The 21,092-nt window shown below is 41.6% G+C and overlaps 1 long non-coding RNA gene across 1 annotated transcript in view; it reads left to right on the plus strand.

Annotated features, from left to right (window-relative positions):
• LOC133490341 (uncharacterized) overlaps positions 1–21,092 on the plus strand; it is a 223,561-nt gene that overhangs the window by 95,863 nt on the left and 106,606 nt on the right. Inside the window, exon 4 of the long non-coding RNA XR_009792174.1 lies at positions 17,856–17,908. This is a non-coding gene — a long non-coding RNA (uncharacterized LOC133490341). The remainder of the gene's footprint in view (positions 1–17,855; positions 17,909–21,092) is intronic.

Genomic DNA, 21,092 nt, shown 5'->3' on the forward strand with positions numbered 1-21,092 from the left:
ATTGTCACCTGTCTCTTTGGGGCATCTGCGTGTCTAAGAGTGTCACACTTCACTTTCGTCGTGCAGTCACTCCCTACACTCGAAACGTTTCCCAAACACACACGGAGCTTTGATGGCTAAAGTGAAAGGAAGCTGTAAAATAACGGCGTGAATATGAAAATATTACAAGCAAGTATGGTACTCAGTTGTGCAAAGAGCTCCACCAATTGATTTTGACCCAATAAAGTAGTAATAATACAAAAAGAAATAATGTACCAAATCCAAAACCACGTTTTGTAAAAATTGGGTAAAGTAACATTCAGTAAATGCATAGAAAAATGGTTATTCTATAAATACTTTCCAACTATCAGAGGTACAGTATCTTCACGGTTCCCATGTTTATATTTGCACTCCACCCTGAGAAATACTTTGGATTAGTTACTGTAGGTCATTCTGTGACAGTTTTATCTGTATCACATTTGTTATACTGTAGTACCAAAACGTAATTTTTTCCCCTCATAGATTCATTTAAATGTAAATCAAAAGACAGCTGACAGTTTGATTTGAGCTGGCCTAATTCTTAAAACCTGATTTTATTTCTTTCTTTTTTTTTTCTTTTTCTCTCGGCTCTCTCTTTTGAGCAACTCTGGAGGGAAAGACTGTGGTTGTCTATGGCCATACATTTTCTCCTTTTCATGAGGTTTTCTCTTTTTCTTTTTGCTATTGAAACATTATGTAGTTAATTTAGGTAATGAAGCAAAATACAAACATAAGGGAGACTTCCACAAATATGCCACTTGCATGTGTGTGTATTTAACATTAGCCTTCTTCAAATGCTAAATTATACGACACATTGACGTGTGACTCTCTTGGGTTAGTTGTACTTATTTTCAGTCACTATTATGTTGGCTGTGCCAACAATTCCAGTGGCTTTTTAAAAAATATTTCAACATAAATACTATTGTTTATTTTTCGGGCGGAAATTATATGTTCGTTTTGTGCGACAGCTCCAACAGATTTCGTTTCGTTCACTGCATTCTCTTGAATTGTTGTAAGAAAAAAAAAAAAAAAAAAGGCCTTTTATTCCTCTGTGCAAAAATAGTGCCAGTGGTCTTTGATAATACATTGTTGTGTTAATGATCAAACCCTTTCTCTTATAAATCCGGTGGGCCTGTTGACCTTCCATTTATGTGTTTGCCGCCACGGCTAAAGAGGCAGACAGCGGGATTCAGCAGTCGGCCGACAGCCTCCACTCCAGCGCTACTTTGGAGCACTTGAGGACTGGAAACAGCTTTTCTGCAGCTCGTGTAGATTTGCGTTGATTAGGCCTCGGCTGGCTCGGGGAAAGCCCGCGCGGAATAGGCCAGGAAACTGTTTGGAATTGGTCGTTGTTCCGCCCTTCTTGTCATTACCCTCCAGCTCTCACAAAAGGGCCCGAGTCTCCCAGTGCCTTTGAACCCGTATTTGAAAATGAAAGACATGTCCAATGGAGGTTCTTTTCTTATTCTTCTCTTTTAGCAGACAAGCGTAGAGAGAGGGGAAATGGAGGAGGAGGGTTGGTGGAAAGGGGTGGGGGGTGGGTAGGGTAGCAGGTTGGAGAAGAGCTTTCCAGCCCCATTTTCACTTATGCTCCATGGTTTTCTTCCGGCCTTGAGCCGCTATGGAGGAAAAAGCCAGATTTCTGTTAGGAAGAAAAAAAAAAAATTCCTGGGGTTGGCAGAGGAAGAGAGCGAGGGAGGAGGGGGCTAAAAAAAAAAAAAAAGAGGGGGAGGCATGGCTAAAGGATAAGATGAGAAAGAGGGTTCTCTGGAGCCAGCTGCTGGAGAGGTTAGTTGGAGATTTCCAGCCATTAACCCCGAGCCCAGCCAGCTCGGCCACTTGAGGCAGACAAGGGCCTGGCCGGAGCCCCTCTATGAAAGCGGACGGGGCGGGGGCTGGGGGGGACCCAGCTTGATCTTGTGGGGAAATTGTTTACAAGTGGGACCCTCAACTCCACAATAGGCGAGAGCACAAGAGAAGTGGGGGACCCAAAGAAAGGGGCGAAATAGTTGAGTGAAAGCGTGAAACAAATCTTCCAAAGCATGAGGGCAAAAGTGAAAGAGCACGAGAGCGAGAGTGATTAAGGACGGACCAATGGGCGCTTCTGGCGGGTGCTGTCGATGGGAGTTTTGGAGGGGGGGCGGCATGCAGTGATTTTGACACAATAAGTGGAGGGCCTATTGGGATGGAGAGTTGGGGAGGAGGAGGGGGCCTCTCCTTCTCTTTTCAAAGGCAGGATAAACAAGGAAATGAGTCTGTAATCATTTCCAGAGATTGCCTTCCTCCTTCGCTTCTCCTCTCGGCCTCCTCCACCGGCCCGTCTTCATTAGCGGCCGCGGCCCGATTAAAGACTTTCTTTTTTTTTTTTTTTTTTAAACGTCCAGTGGCTGGAGAGCCAGTGAGAGAATCTCTAAAGTACCGCCCCTTTTCCACCGCACGCTACCGTCTCGGCTACTAACAGGTTATTGTGACGTTTGAGGGTAAAGGAAGAGATGTCAAAAATGAAAATACATCAGTTTCGCTTTGCTTCCGCAGTCTCCACTTGGCTGCAACATTTCATTTCCTTGCTGCCCTGAGTCTCCTCTAAGTCATTGTGACATTTGAGGATACGAGACAAGAAATGCCCAAACTAAAGCACATGAATTTAGCTGTGCCTCCATAATCTCAATTTTGCTGCAGCGTTCTGTTTTCTTGCTGGCCTTAATCTCCCCTTGAACGAGCCATTCTGATGTTGCAGGATAGAAGGCAAAACATGACAAAAATAAAACACAGTTTTATTTAGTTTAGCTGTGCCTCCATTGTCTCAACTTTGCTATAGCGTTCCGATTCCTTGCTGCCGTTAGTCTCCTCTTGAATAAGTCATTGTGACATTTGGGGATACAAGACAAGAAATGCCAAAACTAAAACACATTAGCTTAACTGTTGCTCCATAGTATCAACTTTACTGTAGCATTCTGTTTTCATGGTGTCCTTAGTCTCATCGTGAACAAGTCATTGTGACATTTGAGGATACAAGGCAAGAAATGACAAAGCTAAAACACATTAGCGTAGCTATTCTTCCACAGTCTCCACTTTGATGTAGCGCTCTGTTTTCTTGCTGCCCTTCGTCTCCCCTTGAGCAGGCCATTCTGATATTTGAGGATACAAGACAAGAAAGGAGGAAAATAACACTTTCTAACATTAGCTTAGTTCTGTCGTCCTAGTCTCCACCTGCTGGTTGCAGTACTGTATTGTTTTCTTACTGCCCATAGTCTCTTCTTGAAAAGGTCACTGTGGCATTTAAGGCCACAAGGCAAGAAAGGACAAAAAATAAAAACGCTTTGTAACATTCGCTTACCTGTGCCTCCACAATCTCCACTGTGCTGCAGTTGTTTTCTTGCTGCCCTTATTCTCCTTGAACAGGTCATTGTAACATTTGAGGTTATGAGCTCAAAAAGGACAAACATAAAAACTAAATATGAATATTCTGATAAACTCATGTGGTTACAGTAAAGGTGCACAATATTAGAAACAGCTGTCAGTATGATGCAGTGCAGTTCTATACAGTACCACTGCAAACTCCAACCACATAATAAACATACAGAAGTTCGAGACCAAAAACTGAGCTTGCTTTGAATATTGCTGTTGGTATTGGTGCAGGTGTTCCTAATGTTGTGGCCAGGAGGTTTCAGAATAATTGCTTAAACTGTATAACACATTTGCTCTCCTCCCGTTTGGTTTTGACCTCATTCACTCGGCTCATGAATCAGCAGTGAGGTCCTTCCAAAAAGGCCGCCCCCACCTACCCCCCTAGCCCCCCCACACCCTTCCGCCTTTGCGAGGGGGTGAGAGCGAGAGCAAGATAACGGTAAAAAGGTGAATACATCAAAAGAACAACAACAACAGCAACGCATGTGACGTGAGTGTGTCTTTAAAGCAAAAGGACGACTGAAGAGTCTCGGTGCAGACCTTTTCCTCCGCCGGGGGGGGGGAAGTATTCGTTTTTTTTTATTGGTTTCATATGACACGACAGAACCTTTTTAAGATGTTGTAGACGAACTGGTAAAAAGGCGTCTGCCCACCCCTGCATTAAGTGCCCCTGTGATCTCCACCATATTTATAGGCACTGTCTTGTGTCACATGGCTTCCATTTCTTCACGTGTTGGGACCCCCTGTGGCTGCTTTTACAAGCACAGGTATGAAGGGGTCACGGGCACCCTGGCAGGGGCCCAGTCTCAGCCGACAGGGATAGAAGCCTTTATTTCGACATTAGATCTGAAAATGAGTGGGAAAAAATGCGTGCAAATCTAAAATTATCACCCCCCCCTCTAATACCAGTTGACACTGACACTGTTCTGTGTGTGATTGCGTGGTCATACATATTTTTTCTCCTTGCCCCAAATAACATTAAAATGTCCTGGTATTTAAAACTAACTACAATTGCAGATCTTCATAGAAGTATTATTGTATTTCCTACATTGGATTCATGATTGAGTGTGCACCGCATCAATTGTCTTTATTTACAGAGCGCAGTTTTGTATATATCAGGTTGACAATGTGTGTTTATTGCTGTGCTTGAAATCTCAACGTGGGCCAATAGTGGTATCACTCCGTTCAATATCAGTGCAGTCATGACATTTTTCATTGATTTAATGCCTTTTAAAAAGCAGTTAACATTTTTATTTCAATTGAATTTGCTATAAGCTATTCTAACTTAACTACAGTGGGTTTAGAAATACACTCAATATCAGTTTATTTGAAGTTGTTCATGGCATTTAAAAAAAATAAAAATCCTTCAAAGAGATACCATTATGGCCCTAAAAATTGATGGATGACCACTCTGGGAATCTTCCACTTGTTTATGATACTGTATACAGTACGTACTATATACACCATCAAGGTTGTTCAACAAATCAATCAAGGTTGCACAAATAAAACTAACTGTCTTTTAAAACATTGTCATACGTTTCCTCCTTATAGGATGCAGAGCTGGCAAAATTACTCACACTCTGTAATTAAGTAAAAGTACTGTACAGAAAAACTGGTAAAAGTGGAAAGATTGATTGGATTCATTTAGTTCAAAAGCACAAACTTGGAAATGCACTTAAGTACAAAAGTAAAAAGGATTTTTTATTTATTTTTGGTTAACTATATACAATACAATTTTTGATAACTTGGCACAACAATAAAAACAAATGCTTTTTTAAAAAAGATTATTTTTTTTTTTTTCTTAATTTTTTTGTTGGCTCAGGCTTTTGTGCTATCAAAACAACGTTGCCATAGCTTTGCTAATGTTGTGAACTGATAAATGAAAAGTGCTAATAACAATAACTGGGAAAACAAATATATGTAATAACATTGCCTGTTTGTGTTTTTTAAGATAAGACTGAGGATTTCTTAAAAGCAGTCGCTGGTGGTTTTTAGGCTGCCACAAAATTGGGGATTTTTGCTGACTATGGTTGACTTTACCTCTACATTATTTATTTCTATTTATATTTGTCTTTTTTTTAACTACCCTGTTTTCATAAGCAGAGGTTGAAAAAAGTAAAAACTCTATTTTGATAAAGTAAGGAGTAGAAAGTACAGATTTGTGTGTTCAAATATAGGGTATAATTGTAAAACGTCGTCAGGGAAATAAATATTCAAGTACAGATACTGGAAAAACCTACTTAAGTACAGTAACGAAGCATTTGAACTTACTTGCGTCCCACCACTGCTAAGAAATAACAAGACATTAATCTCTGGACCAGCGTGTTCAGGACATACGAACAGACAGACTGACCCAGTCCAGACCGGGTGTCAAGACTGGGACAAGTTGGGGGCTTTCCTCCCTGTCTATCTCGTCCCCCTTCATCTCCATCGTCGTCTGTAGGACGCTAAGAGTCTCCGTCTTGGCCATGTGCTGCGGTGTGTTGGTTTTAGTGCGCCCTAAAAAACACCCTGTTAAACACACTTTTAAAGGTTCCTAAAAGCATTTTTCCTCTCAGGGCTTTGGCACTTTAATCTACTATTGGGTTTCACATGCAGCACGGGCACACCTGGGGAGACGATTGAAATAGGATGGCTTTTGAGGGCTCACGCACGTTGTCGAGTCCTTGTAAAAAAAGGGGGGGGGGGGGGGGGGGGAACGAAGAAAGAGAGGGCTAATCAGATTTATTGTTTTAATCATAGAGGGGAGGTGTCGCCTTCTCTTTGGCATGATCGCTTCATGACCTCTCAACCATTCCGAGCTGTGGTCCCTTTTGCATTTTAGTAGATGTGAAGGGCAGAGATTAAACCCTGGGCTGCCCTGTTTAATCTCTGCGGCTGCTCCCTAAATGGCCGCCGCCCTTGCTACTCACTTCTCACAATGCAAATGAAAAGAGGACAAGCATTAACCTCTGCCAAGAACTCACAAAAAAAGAATGCCGGACAGTTTTTTTTTCCTCTTTTCAGATAGCTAGTAAATAGATAGATAGATAATTAAACGGTCAACAATAACAATATTCTCATATATACACATTAATAATATAGAAACAACCCAAAACGTACAGTCAAATACGAGAGAAGTAACAAATATTCTGTTACTTTAAGTCTTTAAGTTTCACCCTATACTAGCCTACTCCAAGCCTGTGGGTGGCGGTAATGTTTATGGCAAACTGGTGGAACAATAAAGAAGAAGTCCACTGTCTTTCAATGATAAAACCTTGATCATCATCTGCAGCCCCAGAACCCTGGAAATCTGTATTTTTATTATAATTTAGTTTTTTTACATTATTCTGACCACACACCCAAACAAACAGAAATGCACAGGGCCCATTTGACATACGCTCAATGGGAGAGGTCTTTTCAGTCGGACTTTCTGAGCAAGTTTTCTGTCTTGGACTCGGGTGCTTTCAACCAGCTGCCGTCCATCCTGACAGACTTCCCTCTGGTTCAGGAAGAAGAGGTCACTGGGGGGTCATTTCCAAACATGACGATTTCCAAACAGAGCGATAGGGAGAGCGAGGGAGAGAGCCCTCGCCTCTGTCCGACCTGTTGTTAAAATGATTTTTATTGGCTCTTTTCCACTTTTGAAGTGGAACCAAGGAGTAAAATCGCTCTTATCTTCTTCCTGTCCCTCTTCCCGAGAAAGGGGATGTTTTTGTGCGAGAGTTAAAGGGAAGTAAGAATTTCATGGATGTCAAAGGGCAGGTTCACAAAAGAGTTTGTGATACCTTATTTTATATATATATATATATATATTTATCTAACAACTGAAATACAGATGCTGATGACGTATTTTGGTGCGTTGCAGCAACTATGAAAAAAAGGGGCCAGTTTAATTGATTTCAATGCCAAAAACAAAATATGTCAACATAAAAAGTCTACACACCCCTCTTCAAATTCCAGGTTTTTTGTGATATGAAAAACGAGACCAAGATAAATCATTCCAAACGTTTTGCTGCCATTAATGTGACCTATAACCTGTACAACTCAGTATTTTATTTTTTTTGGGGGGGGGAAACAAAGTATGCAACAATCATTCACGTTTACACCTATGGCCAATTTAGAGCATTTCATTTAGCCTAGCATGTTTGTTTTTGGAATGTGTGAGGAAGAAATCACGTGGAAGCCTGGGAGAACATGCAAATTCCACACAGAGATGTACCAATGGAGATTCGAACCCAGATTCCCTGACTCTGAGGCAGACGTGTTAACCACCACTGACCGTGATGCCCCCCTTAATACAATATAATACAATATGTCATGTAATCACAGCATTTAACATTAAGCAAACAAAACAGTATATTTGGCCTTTTAATTTTTCTTTCTATAAAATGGACAAAAATTTGACAAATTGATGTAGACACGATGGACTATTTCTCCAGGGTTGTCTTATTACTGTAGTTGAATTGAAGCATTGCTTTTACAAAATAAGGATGATTAAAAAAAAAAAAAAAAAAAAAGATTTAAAAACTAGCCTAAAAGATTGGGGAACAGTTTAATTTGGCTTGCACAGACCAGGAGGCATCTTGAGTGGATTTTGGCCACAACATGCTCGTAAAGTAGGGATGCATTTAATGCTATACCAAAAATGCAATCTCATCAAAAAGCACAAGCCATACTGCTGCTTTAATTTTTTTTTTTTTTTTTTTTTTTGGGGGGGGGCAAATTGATTTTTCTAAGATTTATTTATTTTTTTTTGCTGGGGGTAAGAGGTTGATCATCTCAGTGGTCAAGAGTGGCCACATCTGTGTGATGAACGCCATCTCTTACTGTACCTGCTAAGCCTCCGTGATTGGATCGAGGAATCTATTACTGTGGGCACTTCACCAGTGTACGAGCACTGTACCAGCTGTACTGCAGGGCACCGATTGCAAATGTCCAATCAGAAAGTTTTATGGGGGGGGGGGGGATTAATACACAGATGATCATTTTTAAAGATCTGCCACAATGACTGTATGGTGGCAAGAGAATTGTAGTTTAGGTCATCAAGCTTGCTGCTTTGCTGAAAATGTACATGTCACTATATTATATTCAGTAGAAATCCATCCAATATCTAAAGAAATATGAAAAGAAGGTCATTTCCATGTCACAAATCTACTGTGCTATTCCTTTTAGTGGTGGTGTAGTGGACGTCTGATCTGCCTCTTGGTGTTCTCTGTAGATGGGATTAGGTTAGGCTAGATCGGATTAGGGATCATTTGGGATAAACATTCAGTATGACGCCGAAATCTGGTAATCTACTGACGGCCTTGTCACAAGAGGTATTCACTTTTGTAGTGGTTCTTTATTAGAGTTAGGCAGGATATGGTCTCCTGTATTCCCTAGTTCCGTATTTTCTTCAAGTCATTGATGACACTAAATGTCTGAGGTGGCAAAATTACTCGCACAAAAGTACCCACACTCTGAATTATTTGGACTTGGTTAATTTTGCTAAACATATATAGTAATTTAGGGACATAGAAATTAAGAGTATGGTGTCATTTTCCCGCTGCTTCCTGCTCTTCTCACTTTGGTTGAGCAAACAGTGACGAGACGTGAAATAAAACCATGTACTTATGTCTTTTTAGTAATATTGGCCAAACCTTGTTTCCTGACATACAGTATACTGCCTAGCCTATAGAATTTATGTTCTACAAGAGAAAAACGCACAGGCAAACTATCATCCAGTTCCACTTCTTACAGAGTCAAATGCTCAGAGGGTAAAACATTTTGAAGTAAAAGTCAAGGTTGAACTGTTGACACGTGCCGTAATGTATAAGTTTGTCCATTCATATGTTAGCAAGTTACTTCCTTGTTTATGGACGATGACATTTTGCTGTTTCTGCAGAGGGTGGAACATACAGTATCCTTTACCTTAAATGGTAAAGACATGCTGAGATGCTGAAAAAGATTGAGAAAAGGGAAACATTTGTTTGCGGTATTTGTCTGTCTGTCTTTTAGCAAGACGATGTTCGATTGTTGGCTAGCAGCTTACTTCAGCTTACTTCCTGTTTCACAGAGAAAAATAGTTGACATTAGGATTTGACTGACGGGACTCAAGCATTTGCGTTCAAACCGCAAAATAAAAAAATCATTTGCTCTGATAAAAGTAAAAAAAACATTTTTTACAGAGCAACATTTTTCGGTTGTGCATCTGTTGGTTAGGTAGCAGGCTACTTCCTGGTTCACAAAGAATAATGAAATGCATAAAAAATAGACAGAAGGGACTCTACCATTTGCGATCTGGGTTGGGGAAGCGGCTCTGTCATGACTCAAGCTACAAAAACAGAAAATACATTTCTCTAATTATAGTTCAAAACTTTGTTTGTCCATCAATTGGTTAGCTAGCGGGCTACTTCCTGGTTCACAAAGAATGACGAAATACATTAGGAATAGACAGAAGGGACTTGACTATTTGTGTTATGGGCAAGGCGAAGAGTGGTTTTGACGGCTAAGATAATGCAAGCTGCGATTCACCAAGTTACATATAAAAAGTCGGAAAACATCTTTGCCCTGAGTTGCCCTCACAGTATTTCATCATTTAAGATGAAAGAACACAAATTAAAATGATAGAAATGTCAATTTTGAGAGTATGATCCAATTTATGGTCTTTGGTGGCAAAACTTTACGGGCTGGCCTGGCTCCAGCAGTCTTGCTCAATCCAAATCGCTTGAAAGCGTCTGTAATTTACACACTCAATGAAATGTGTATTTCGTTGAATTAAAATGGACCGCCCGGGGTCATGTTTTGCAGCTTGCTGTCCCGTATGCATGCGTACAAAATACACGCACGTTGAATCAATTCTCGTCTCTGCTATCAATCCATATCTGGATCGTTTGACCTGGTGATGTGAATAACTCGGGCTACGGGCTTAACAGCAACCTAATCCTTTATATATTTCACTAGTGTCAAAATGTCAGAATGAAGTGCTGCCTGCTCGCACTCCACCAGTTTCTCCTTCCCTTTCCTTTCGGAGGAGTGTAGCTCCGGTTTCATTCGTCTGTCGATGAGCAGACATGCGAGGGCGAAGCGTGGCGTGGTTTGCCATGCAACAATGCTATATTCAGCTAAACTAATTCCCCAGAAGGACTTTTTTGGCCTTTAATAAAAGCCCTGACGGCAGAGGTGGCAAAAGTACTCACACTGTGTACTTGAGCAGAAGCACAGATACTGGACACGTGATGTTGTCTTGATAATAGTAGCCTATTTCTTTTATACTTCACTAATTGCCATGATAACAATATCACATTAACATTAAATGTATTGTGAAGTTTCTGTGGAAAATGTCTTCTACAGATGGTAAAATTTGGAACTAGTCAACTGCTTTGCATTGCACTGCATAGTGACGTTATGTCAATTTGGGTGACATGGCGTCAGCGCAGGTCAGTGTCTGGACTTCGTTTTCTATGGCTTTGAGGATTCAGGAATCTCCCTAATGGGCCCTCCAAGTGTCAGACTTTTTTTTATTTCTCAACCACTGTGTTTAGGTCAATTATTTAATATAAGATATCCAATCATCCTGGATTTTTATTTTTTGTTTTTTGGGTGGCAGGTCGCCATGACCCCTTATTGCCTGGGGCCCTCAGAGGGTCTACAAACGCTGCTGTCTCAGTTTTTTTTTTCCCTGTTTATAAGACCCCAAGCTCTCAATCAATTAAGATCTATGGCATTTAACAACATTTTAATTTTCTGCAACGTCATTTCACCTAGAACGAATGGCGTCACTTTTGCCATTCGTATGTATGTGGTTTGTCGTTACAGATATCTGGAATTCATTTGCAGATATCGGCTACGTGAAAGACAAGAGATTTGCAACGAAATTGTAGATATCTGTAACACGAGTTTGAGATAGCTGCAATTTGATTCTGAATAGTCATAATTCCAGTTACAAATATTTTTAATTCACCTCAATTCAAGATGTCTCCATATCCCTTTTCAGATATTTTAAATCGTGTTTGAACTCAGTGAATGGAAGTCGAACTGTAGATATCTCTAACTGCTGTCACAGATATCTGCAATTCCATTGCAGATATCTGTAATTTTCAAGCGGATATTGGTGGCTGAATAGGAGATATCTGTGACAAACCCTTACACATGAATGGCAAAAGTGACGTTTGTTCTAGGCCAAATGGTGTTGTGGATATCTGTAGCTCAGTTTTGACTAGGCAAAACCGAATTTAGATAAAGTACATAAAGATATTTATTTTCAAATATAGGAAGGACGTCCTCAGAAACAAATGTGCCTAGGTGAAGTACAGATACTGGAAAAATATATTTGTCTTTTATTTGTACTTTATTTCGCACCACTGCCTGACTGTGACATGGAGCAAGTCGTCGTTCTCATTCAGTGGGAATTAGAGTCGCAAGCACCTCATTCAAGATGCATCAGCACTCAGGTAACCAGCGAAGTGTAATTAGTTGTGTCCCTTATCCCCGTGAAAGCTTCTGGCCACTTTCTCCCCTTCACTGTAAGCTTTGGCACGAGTGGCGGAGAGGGTCAGTGTTTAATAATGAACAGGTCGGGCCGGCTGTAACGGATACAGGCACCTGCTTTATGCATCAGTCAATTACCTAATTAGAACTCTCCCACAGGGGTAAGATAATACCTCATCTCGGAGTTGGAAGACAACCCCTTTCCATGTGAATGGAGACGCTCGCTAGACTAACAGATACCTGAGTGTGAAGCCGTGGCGCAAGGGTGTGTGCATGCGCTTTTGCGTGTGAGAACAAGAGGGAAGGAGCTCGGGGTAGGGTTGTCCAGTACTGTATTTCCTAGCGCAGATCAGGTACCAAAGGACGCTCATGGGAAATTGTGCTCTATCCGAACGTGATCCAATAACAATCCATGCTCGTGCGCGCCTTGGCCTGTCGTCATGCATCCTGGCGAGAGAAAGTGATCTATGGTGCCCGCAAATTATTATTATTTTTTTTTCCGCAACAGTACTTTTTTTTAAAGGATTGACACCTACAATATTTTGCCACAAAATGTAACTACTTGTGCAGTGGTTGTTATGCTTCACAGTTCTGAAGTTCTGGGTAGGAATCTTGACTCTGGCCTTCTTGTGTGGAGTTTGCATGTTCCACATTCCAAAAACATCAATCACAACTTGAAATCGTCCATAGGTATGGACATGAATGTGAATGGTTGTTTGTCTATATGTGACTTGCGATGGGCTGGCAACCAGTCGAGATTGTACACCACCTCTCACCCAAAATCAGCAGGGATTGGCTCCAGTTCACCCAAAAACTGATTGAGCTGAAGAAAATGGATGGATGGATCCTGTTTGTACCAAATAAAATGATGTCTCTTATTAAATCAATTCATAAATCATGCGTGGGCTCAGTCCTGCCTAATTTAGTTTAGCATTTTATTATTAAACTTAAACGTCAGCCGCCCGTGATCCAAAAATGAAAACAAGAAATTGCCTTTTTTTTGCGGGTCATGGCAGGGCTCAACATCGGGGCCTTACCCCTCCAGAAAGATCCCTTAAAATTATGTTGTAAAACGGAAAATGATGCCACGATAAAACTCAAAATTCCTGTGAAACTATGTTGTCATCATCTTCCCAAAAGTTAAAAGATGTTATTGAACATTGTCTTGCAAGCGCCTCATTGCTGAATGAAAGGAAATGATTATACGCCATGTAGTTCATGAGACAGCAAACAAACCCACCTCGATTGGGACGGTAATGAATTAGACGTTAGATACAGATAGCTCATTGTGAGCGCTGATGGTGAGAAAGCAGGAAAGGGCTGAACGAACCTCGCAACTCGAGACGGGTCCGGTAAATAATACGATGGGACATTTCTGTGAGCGCCCGACACCGCGGCTTAGCTGAGGCTAAGGACCAGCTCTGAGGTAATCATGGCCGCTCATCAGCTATGATTAAGTCAGATATTTTAGCCCCAGGAGGATAGCGGTGGCGGCAAAGTGGGGGCTTACAACGGGAAAGGCAATGAGTGATGAAGCCCTCGCTTCACAAAGAATGAGTGGACGACGGTTGAGCGCTCCAGATCGCCGGTGTTCGTCCATACATTCTCATCTAGGCTCCGCCCCTGACTCATGACCTCCACCCCACCCAACGGCTTCCATCGGTCAAATGCAAGAACAAAAAAACACACACTCACATACGTACACTCTCTGCTTCCGAGCTGAGCTCAGTCACATCCAACACCGCTGCAAAATCAATTTCTGATTATGCTTATTAATAACCGCTATCTTGTAAATATCTGTACCACGAGGGGGTTAGATGGAACTGGGAGGGAAAAAAAAAAAGACTAGATTGCAATGACGATAGCGATCCAGGTCATGCAACATACGCATAAAAATAAATTTTCACACAGGAAGGCTATTAGGTTATTGGGAGTTGTGTTGTACTTCTTGTGAATTAACTACCAAGTTAGACTTTAAAAATGTAAAACCATCCCGCTAAGATGGACTACATCCTGGACTGTTTGCCAGTAAACTGGAGGGCGACTGCGAATAGAGTGTTGCGCAACAGTCGATTCCGCGCCAGCTGCACGAAAGTCAGCAATGTGAACTGCTACGCTAGCAATGACCTGCAATAAAATATTTGTATCTGGAGGCAACAGCTATTGCTTCCTTTAGTGAACCCTCATTTATTGTGGGGTATACGTTCCAGACCCACTCCCAAAATTTGCATCATATAAAAAATATTTTCAAATAGCTATACCCCTCCCACACATTTAACAGGCTTAAATGTATTAAAACGTCAAAATATGTCTGTTGTCTGTTGAGGCTAAGCTGGAGAAAAACAACAATTACGAGTAAAATACATTATTTTCTACCTAAAACCCTATAAACCTACATTATACAATCAAACTACTTAAACGTGATTGGTCAATACAGCTAAGGACTACTATACTGTACTTCCATAAGCTTGTTCTTAGGTCAAAAGGTATGAATTAATAATCTTGTTGATCCTATCTAATTGTTTCCACTGTCTTGCCCGCTATTCGTCGATTAAAAAGTGAGAGACGCCGCCCACTTCTCGGTACAGTTACCAGAAGTGTAAGACAGGAATGTGGCCTGCCTCAGCGAGAAATCCCAAAGTGCTTGGCGAGTCGTAGCTGCTAATACAGCTAATGCAGTAATGTACGGGCCGAGGCGATTAATGAGAGCGCTCTGCCTCTGACATCTCAGACACCCTAATGTTGCTGCAGCGTCTCTCTGGCCGCGCTTTAATCCATCACTGGCCCCCGTAACCCAATTACGGCCTGACGCTTTACTTTAAGCCCCCTTCGGCTCGGTCCTTCACACACATCTGCAAAAGGGCAAGCACGGCGCACACACTACTATATAGATAAGTGGGTTTGAGTGTGATCAGACAAGCATGTTTCACGCACACAAAAAGGACATTTGGGCAGGCACAAACACACTGTCACGTCGGACAGGAGCAGGTAAATGAGGCTGTGACTGTGCGACGACAAGCGTGTGCTGTGTAAACTCTGTCGGCTACCATTAGATTTGCTGAGCTTTTGTAATTTGCATGTCACTCTGTCAAGGCCAAACTGTAAACAAAACAAAACAGCTACTCATGGTGCAGTATTCCTACATCGCAAGTAATAGCCACTGTCACACAGTTTTCCGTGGTTGCCATTGGCCCCACAATAGAGGGGGGCGAGGTGAGCAGTGTTTCATTTGCACGAGACGGGGCAAGGCTAAGTTCAGTGGGCTAAGAAGAAAAATGGAAGGTTACAAGTGTGCAGTGGTTGGCGACCGCTGCTATATTGCACGAGCGAATGTGACTAAACTGGACAATCGTGAAATAAAATAGTTTGCGACTTACACACGCACACTAGGCGATTGACTCTCACACATGGAATAACGGCGACTCCTGATGTTCTTATTGGGAAGCAACTTTTGGAGGCACCATATATATTATTTTGTTGAACCACAAATAACGTTTGTTGTGAAAGCTCATGCGATCCGACATGGCATTTTTTGATTGATTGACGTTGCGATGCCATTCACCTGCGATTCCATATTTCAAATCGCAGCAAAACTAGCGGCAGATGGCCACTAATGAAACACTCTGCGACAGTCCAGGTACATTGAGTCGCTTTTCGCGCAGTGCGACTGGCCTTACTGTTGCAATCATGCTAGCAAGACGCTACGCTAAAATGCTTTATCCCCAAAGGTCCATCAGGGCTCTGTTTTAGCTCAGTGGGAGGTGGCATTTCCTGAGATGTCTCCTGCAACATTTATGATTGGCCTTGAAGGTTCTGAAACAATGCTCGACTGCCTCGCTGAGCATATCAGCCTGGACATAAGAACCACGGGGCGCTCCAAGGTCACCTCGACGTGTAAGAAGGACTCTGCTGCCTTACCGCTCGCTTCCTGTCTCTGTGGCGGTTATGTCACATTCGGAGTTAACGGAGCTGTCAATCGAGAGAGCTACGAGCGGGCCTCCTCTAAATCAGGTGCATTGACTCTTTAAGAATTACTGGAGGAGCCTACTTCAATTAGCCACTCCCAACAGCAAATTAACTTAAATGTATCCGCTCAATAAAGTTGGAGACGATCATTTGCATGTCAATGTCGCTTTCCTCCCTCAAGGCCTTTTCCAGACGTTCAGCTGACCCGTGCAAATCCTAAAATGCCAGTGGTGACTTCATTGCACCAATGCCAATTAGCCAGAAAGCTAAGTGTAACGACAACTGTGTTGCGACGTAGCGGGATACAGTGAAAACAAACAAACATATTTTTTGCTCATTTAAAAAAAAAAAAAAAAAAGGAATATATTATACCATAAAACACCAGTATTTGCTGTATTACTATCACATTACAGTGCAATATCCTACTGATTTGTAGTGAGAGCATCCACTTGTGCTTTTCGACCTTGAACAAACTGTCATTTGTGAGCTATTTTTGGTGGGGAATTTTCAAGAAGACAAGACACAGTGGCTGATGTGTTATCCCGATAAAAAAATGGAGCGAACGTTGACCAGAACCGTGGGAATAGTTGCAGTGAGTGCTGAAACAGTAGCTCATTCTTTTCATCATCTTTTTTTTTTCTTTCCTTCTCTTTTTCTCTCTAAAGAGCGAGCAAGGACAGAGCGCTCATATATCTCCATGTTCTTAAATCACTTGTTTGTTAGTTTGGAGACGACTTAGTGCTTCATGGAGATAAATATTAGTTATGGAAGGATGATGCCATTTTATGTATGTTTAAGTCAATCACTTTCTTTTAATCAGTCCTCAATAGTGAACATAAATCTTTGAGATGATGAACAATATTTTAGCTGAAGCAGGTCAAAATTCCGACACTACATTTGCCTTTAAACCTGGGGTTCTCAAATATTTTGGGTCCAGGGACCCCTTACCGGGGAGAAATCTTTCCAAGGAGCCCCTCATATTCCAAACATCAGTTAAACAAAACCACCATGTGCCCCCCTAAATGCCACATGAATTAAAATGGGGCCTATTTTCAAGAAAAAAGTTGTAATGTTGTGAAAACAAATTCAAATTTTTTTCGAGGGAATTTTGTTTTTTCTTGATTTCAAAACTGATTGTTCATCAATTCGTTGTGTCTACTGAATGTAATTATATGAGGTAATAATTCATTTATATGGGTTCACAGTAGTCGTGGCCCTCCGAGGGAAGTCATATCTACGATGTGGCCCATGACAAAAATGAGTTTGACACCCCTGCAGTGTACACTTTATTTGGGCCATGTTTCCGAGCCATTCTTGAGAACGCAAGATTTGTCAATGTTGCCTTTGGTTTTGTCCATCAGGTAGTGATTATTCCTTGTTCGAGCACATAATCTGCCAAAGGTGGTTGCAGCATTGCCAAAGCGTGCTTGGAGAAGAGTCCTTTAGTCGCAGGGCCAAGGTATCGGAAAGAGCCTACACTGTACGGGATGAACTGTTGTTCATCTGCAACATCACGGAAAGCGTAATGCAGCAAGGCTGAGAAGAGGATACCGAATAGTTTAGTCGCAAGTAGTTCGACATCACTGCTGAACCTATCATACAGTGATGTCTAATAATATTCAACATATGTTTTCGGTGTGTTTATTGCTAAAATATTTTTTAGTGCTCCTGATAAAAATGTGACACACACGAGCGTCACCGGCCAGCGACAATATTCGGTGCTTCAACTCGAACTCAAATTCCCCTGGAGGAGGTGGTGGTGTACTTCCGGAGAATATTAAATACTCGAGGCCACAGTGAGCCGAATGCGAATGTGATGAGTAAAGCGATCAAACTGAGAGGCTAAAAAATGAAAAGACATCAATTCTGCGTATCATGCTCCTGGAGAACAGGATTATTGCTGTTCCTCTCCAGCGGAGGGGAAATCTGTTTGTGAAGGATTAGGATGATCACAGTGATTCTACTGTCCCCACCTATCACTAACCACACTGTCCTGCCTCCCTCTCCTGCAGCCAACCAGCCCCCGGGCGTCCTTAGCATCAGATGTCAGCCTCCTGGAGTCAAAGTAAGTCAGACAAACATGTAGACCGGACCTCTGAGGAGTACCTTGCCGCATGCTCAAGTGCTATAAGTGCCTGGGAGTCGTCTTACAAGAAACACTTATTGCATTTTGTATTGAGCATGATGTTATGAAAAATTAATACGGCGTTTGTGTGCCTCTGTCTCCATATCCTCTCTTTGTGTGTAAGTGTGTGTATGAACCTCGGAGTCCACCCGAGCCTCTTTTCGCCCCCATTTTGACACGTTTACGTGCTTGTGAGGAAAATCAAATGCAAATGGGGTTGGAGGCATATTTTACCGTGTCTTCACATGCGGAAAGGAGAGCTTTGCATCTCCAGAGAATTGGTGCTTTTGGTTAAAGAGCCCAGAGAATGCATGCGGGACTCCCAGTTGCACTAATGACAATATTTGCGTCCTTTCACTGCATTTAGGTCTCCTATTCCCTCTGGTTAGGACACATATTGACTTCACGATTGGCAAAACAGGAGTGAAACAACCGGCCAAGTATGATGATATGCATATAGAGGGAAAAAAGAGCAGCTGAGCCCAGCAGCTATTATTTATGTAAAACATTACTACACATTATTATGAATGATGTTGCCAAGAATAAGTGAGGAAATTATAAGTGAGACTACAACTACTTCTACTACTATTTTCATAGCATATACAGGTGCATCTTAATGAATTACAATATCATGGAAAGTAATTTATTTCAGTAATACAATACAAAAAGTGGAACACAAAGTGAGATATTTCCAGTTTTTTTTTTTCCATCTGTTTAATGAATCTATATGAGTTTCACTATTGCAATTTAAAATAATAAATATTGAGCTAAATACGGATATGCAACTGTATATTATGAATTTTTCCAATTCCCTCCCCCCAAAAAAAAATCGATAATAATGCAGTTCGGGAAGCTCCTGTGACTTGAGTCTCTTTTTTTGTTCCATCCCTCCACGTTTTATTTAGCAATTGACAGTAATGCAACCAACCTTTACTTTTTAAATTATGATGGATTATTTCAAGTAGATCAAGGGAAATCCCATTAAAAGAGATTGGGCATGAATACAGTGTTCTGAGCCATTTTCTTAAATATCTCAAATCTGTATTCTGGTATTGAACAAGATTAGGGGATTTGATTTTTAAACCTCTTTACCGCTTTTTGATGAAGAACCTTTTCAGCCTCATACAGGTATTGTTGTATGAATTTATTGTTGTGTGCACGTATATACAAGTCAAGCAAGAAAGCGAGATGGTGTTTTTCTAATGAACCTTGAACACTGAGGGATTGGAAGCCAGGAATCAACAACAGGTGCATTCTGCAAGTGGCTGCTTTAGTTAAAAGTGTGTTACATCATTAACGGCAGAGTCGGAGCTGGAAATAATATTGCTGTGACCCCAGGGAGTGTTGCTTTTTGACCCCAGGAGGGTGAGAACAACATTGGCACCGACTCATTTGGGTCAAGTAGCGGGGGGGGGGGGGGGGGGGGGGGGGGGCTTTTTTTTTTGTCGAGATTTAGGGGACCAAAACAATAAATCTTCATCCCATTCATCTGCTTCACATCTTTTCAGTTTGGCTAAAAATAAGCTTCACGCCGCTCGAGACGTTGATGGATGGACTGTGAACTCCCGACCCTATAAAATGTAACAAGAAAGGCTAGCGCCGCGCAGCATGGAGTGGGTCAGAGGTCGCAATATTGAGTTCACAAACACGGGTTTTCATTCTCGTCGAGCATGTGTGAGAGTCTATTGTAAACCCTGATTTGTCCATCATCTCGCTGACGGATGAAGCGGGAATGAGTTCATTCTGAACCAAGTTTTCCCTTTGGAAGTAAGAAAGTGCCTGTGGAAGTGCATTCTGCGGCCAAACCCTGCCATCTTTAAAGCTTCATTATACGACAGTTAGTTCTGACCAAGCAATTTGATTGGTGGGCCATGAGTGCCTGTTATACAGTACAACTGCACTCAGACTTTCAACTTTTCATATCACTCCGCCTCACAGGTGTTCTAAACTGTATATACCAAACCATTGTATTAACTTTAGTGGATGGATTCCAACAAGTATGGAAAATAATGGAAAATAATTCCACTTGTCTGAAATGAAAACATATAATCCGCGCCTTCTAAATAACCACAGTTAGACAGCTTCTTCGATGGAGTGGATGATGGGCAACTTGGCGCGTAGAGTTGACTAGCTAGCTACTTAGCATTGCTGCTTGTGAATAAAAAAAAAAACAACAACATTATGATTTAGTGTTTTCTGATAATGTTGGAACAAGTATGGGGAAGGCTTTTTTTTTTTTAAGGTTCGCCGTATGGAGGCGAGCAATGCGGAAAACTGTAAATAAACCTCATCCCTGTTAACTGGCTCGTTTCCGCTGGCTATATGTCAAGCTATTTCATTCGAGCCTTGTCTTAGGTGATTAATTGCGAACATGACACACAGCTACTTAATGTTAAAACAGCACACGGTGTTGGTATCTTGGAGACGAGCATAAAGATGGAAAAAGCGTAAGCTGTTAATAAAAATAATGTATGATAATACACCGTCAACTTATTAGATTTCCTTGAGTCACAAGCAGCTAGCTAGCTAGCTCAACGGCTGGCTGGCGATAGGGGCACCTGCATCGTCCTTGACAATCGCTTCATGTTTTTGTGGTTCAATAAAAAAAAAAAATAATAATGATAATACAGTATATTGTATGTGGAGCCTCAAAACCTGTGTGCTTTGAGTCTGACACACGTGCTTTAGATGTTTCACCTTGCTGTCATTGGGTATTTTGTTGTTTATTTCTCCCTTGTTGTTCCTTAATTTTTTTACTCAGGCTTTTTACCCGGATAGAATCTCCTGGTTAGCGTTTTAGCACCACCTGTGGCTTTGCTATGCAACTGACAGCCTGTGAATGTGTCATTTTAAAAACATTCCCTCCAACAGTTACCCCCTGACAACTCAGCGTATGCCCTCTTACAATAATCTTAATAACATCCTTTGCTGTTCTTTTCCCTCAACTATTCTTGGTTACTTCCACCACAGCGGACATGGCTTAACCCCTTCGTTCTCACTCATCGACACCCTGAGGCTGAACACAATAGGTCAACGTCGTGTGAGTTGTTGTAGCGTTTCCCCCCACCTCGTTTGCCTCAATTCCGCCTCTGGCGCTGGAATACCGTCGCCTGTCCCTTCCTCA

The sequence above is a fragment of the Phyllopteryx taeniolatus genome, chromosome 15, assembly GCF_024500385.1.
Source record: "Phyllopteryx taeniolatus isolate TA_2022b chromosome 15, UOR_Ptae_1.2, whole genome shotgun sequence".
Classification (NCBI taxonomy): Eukaryota; Metazoa; Chordata; class Actinopteri; order Syngnathiformes; family Syngnathidae; genus Phyllopteryx; species Phyllopteryx taeniolatus.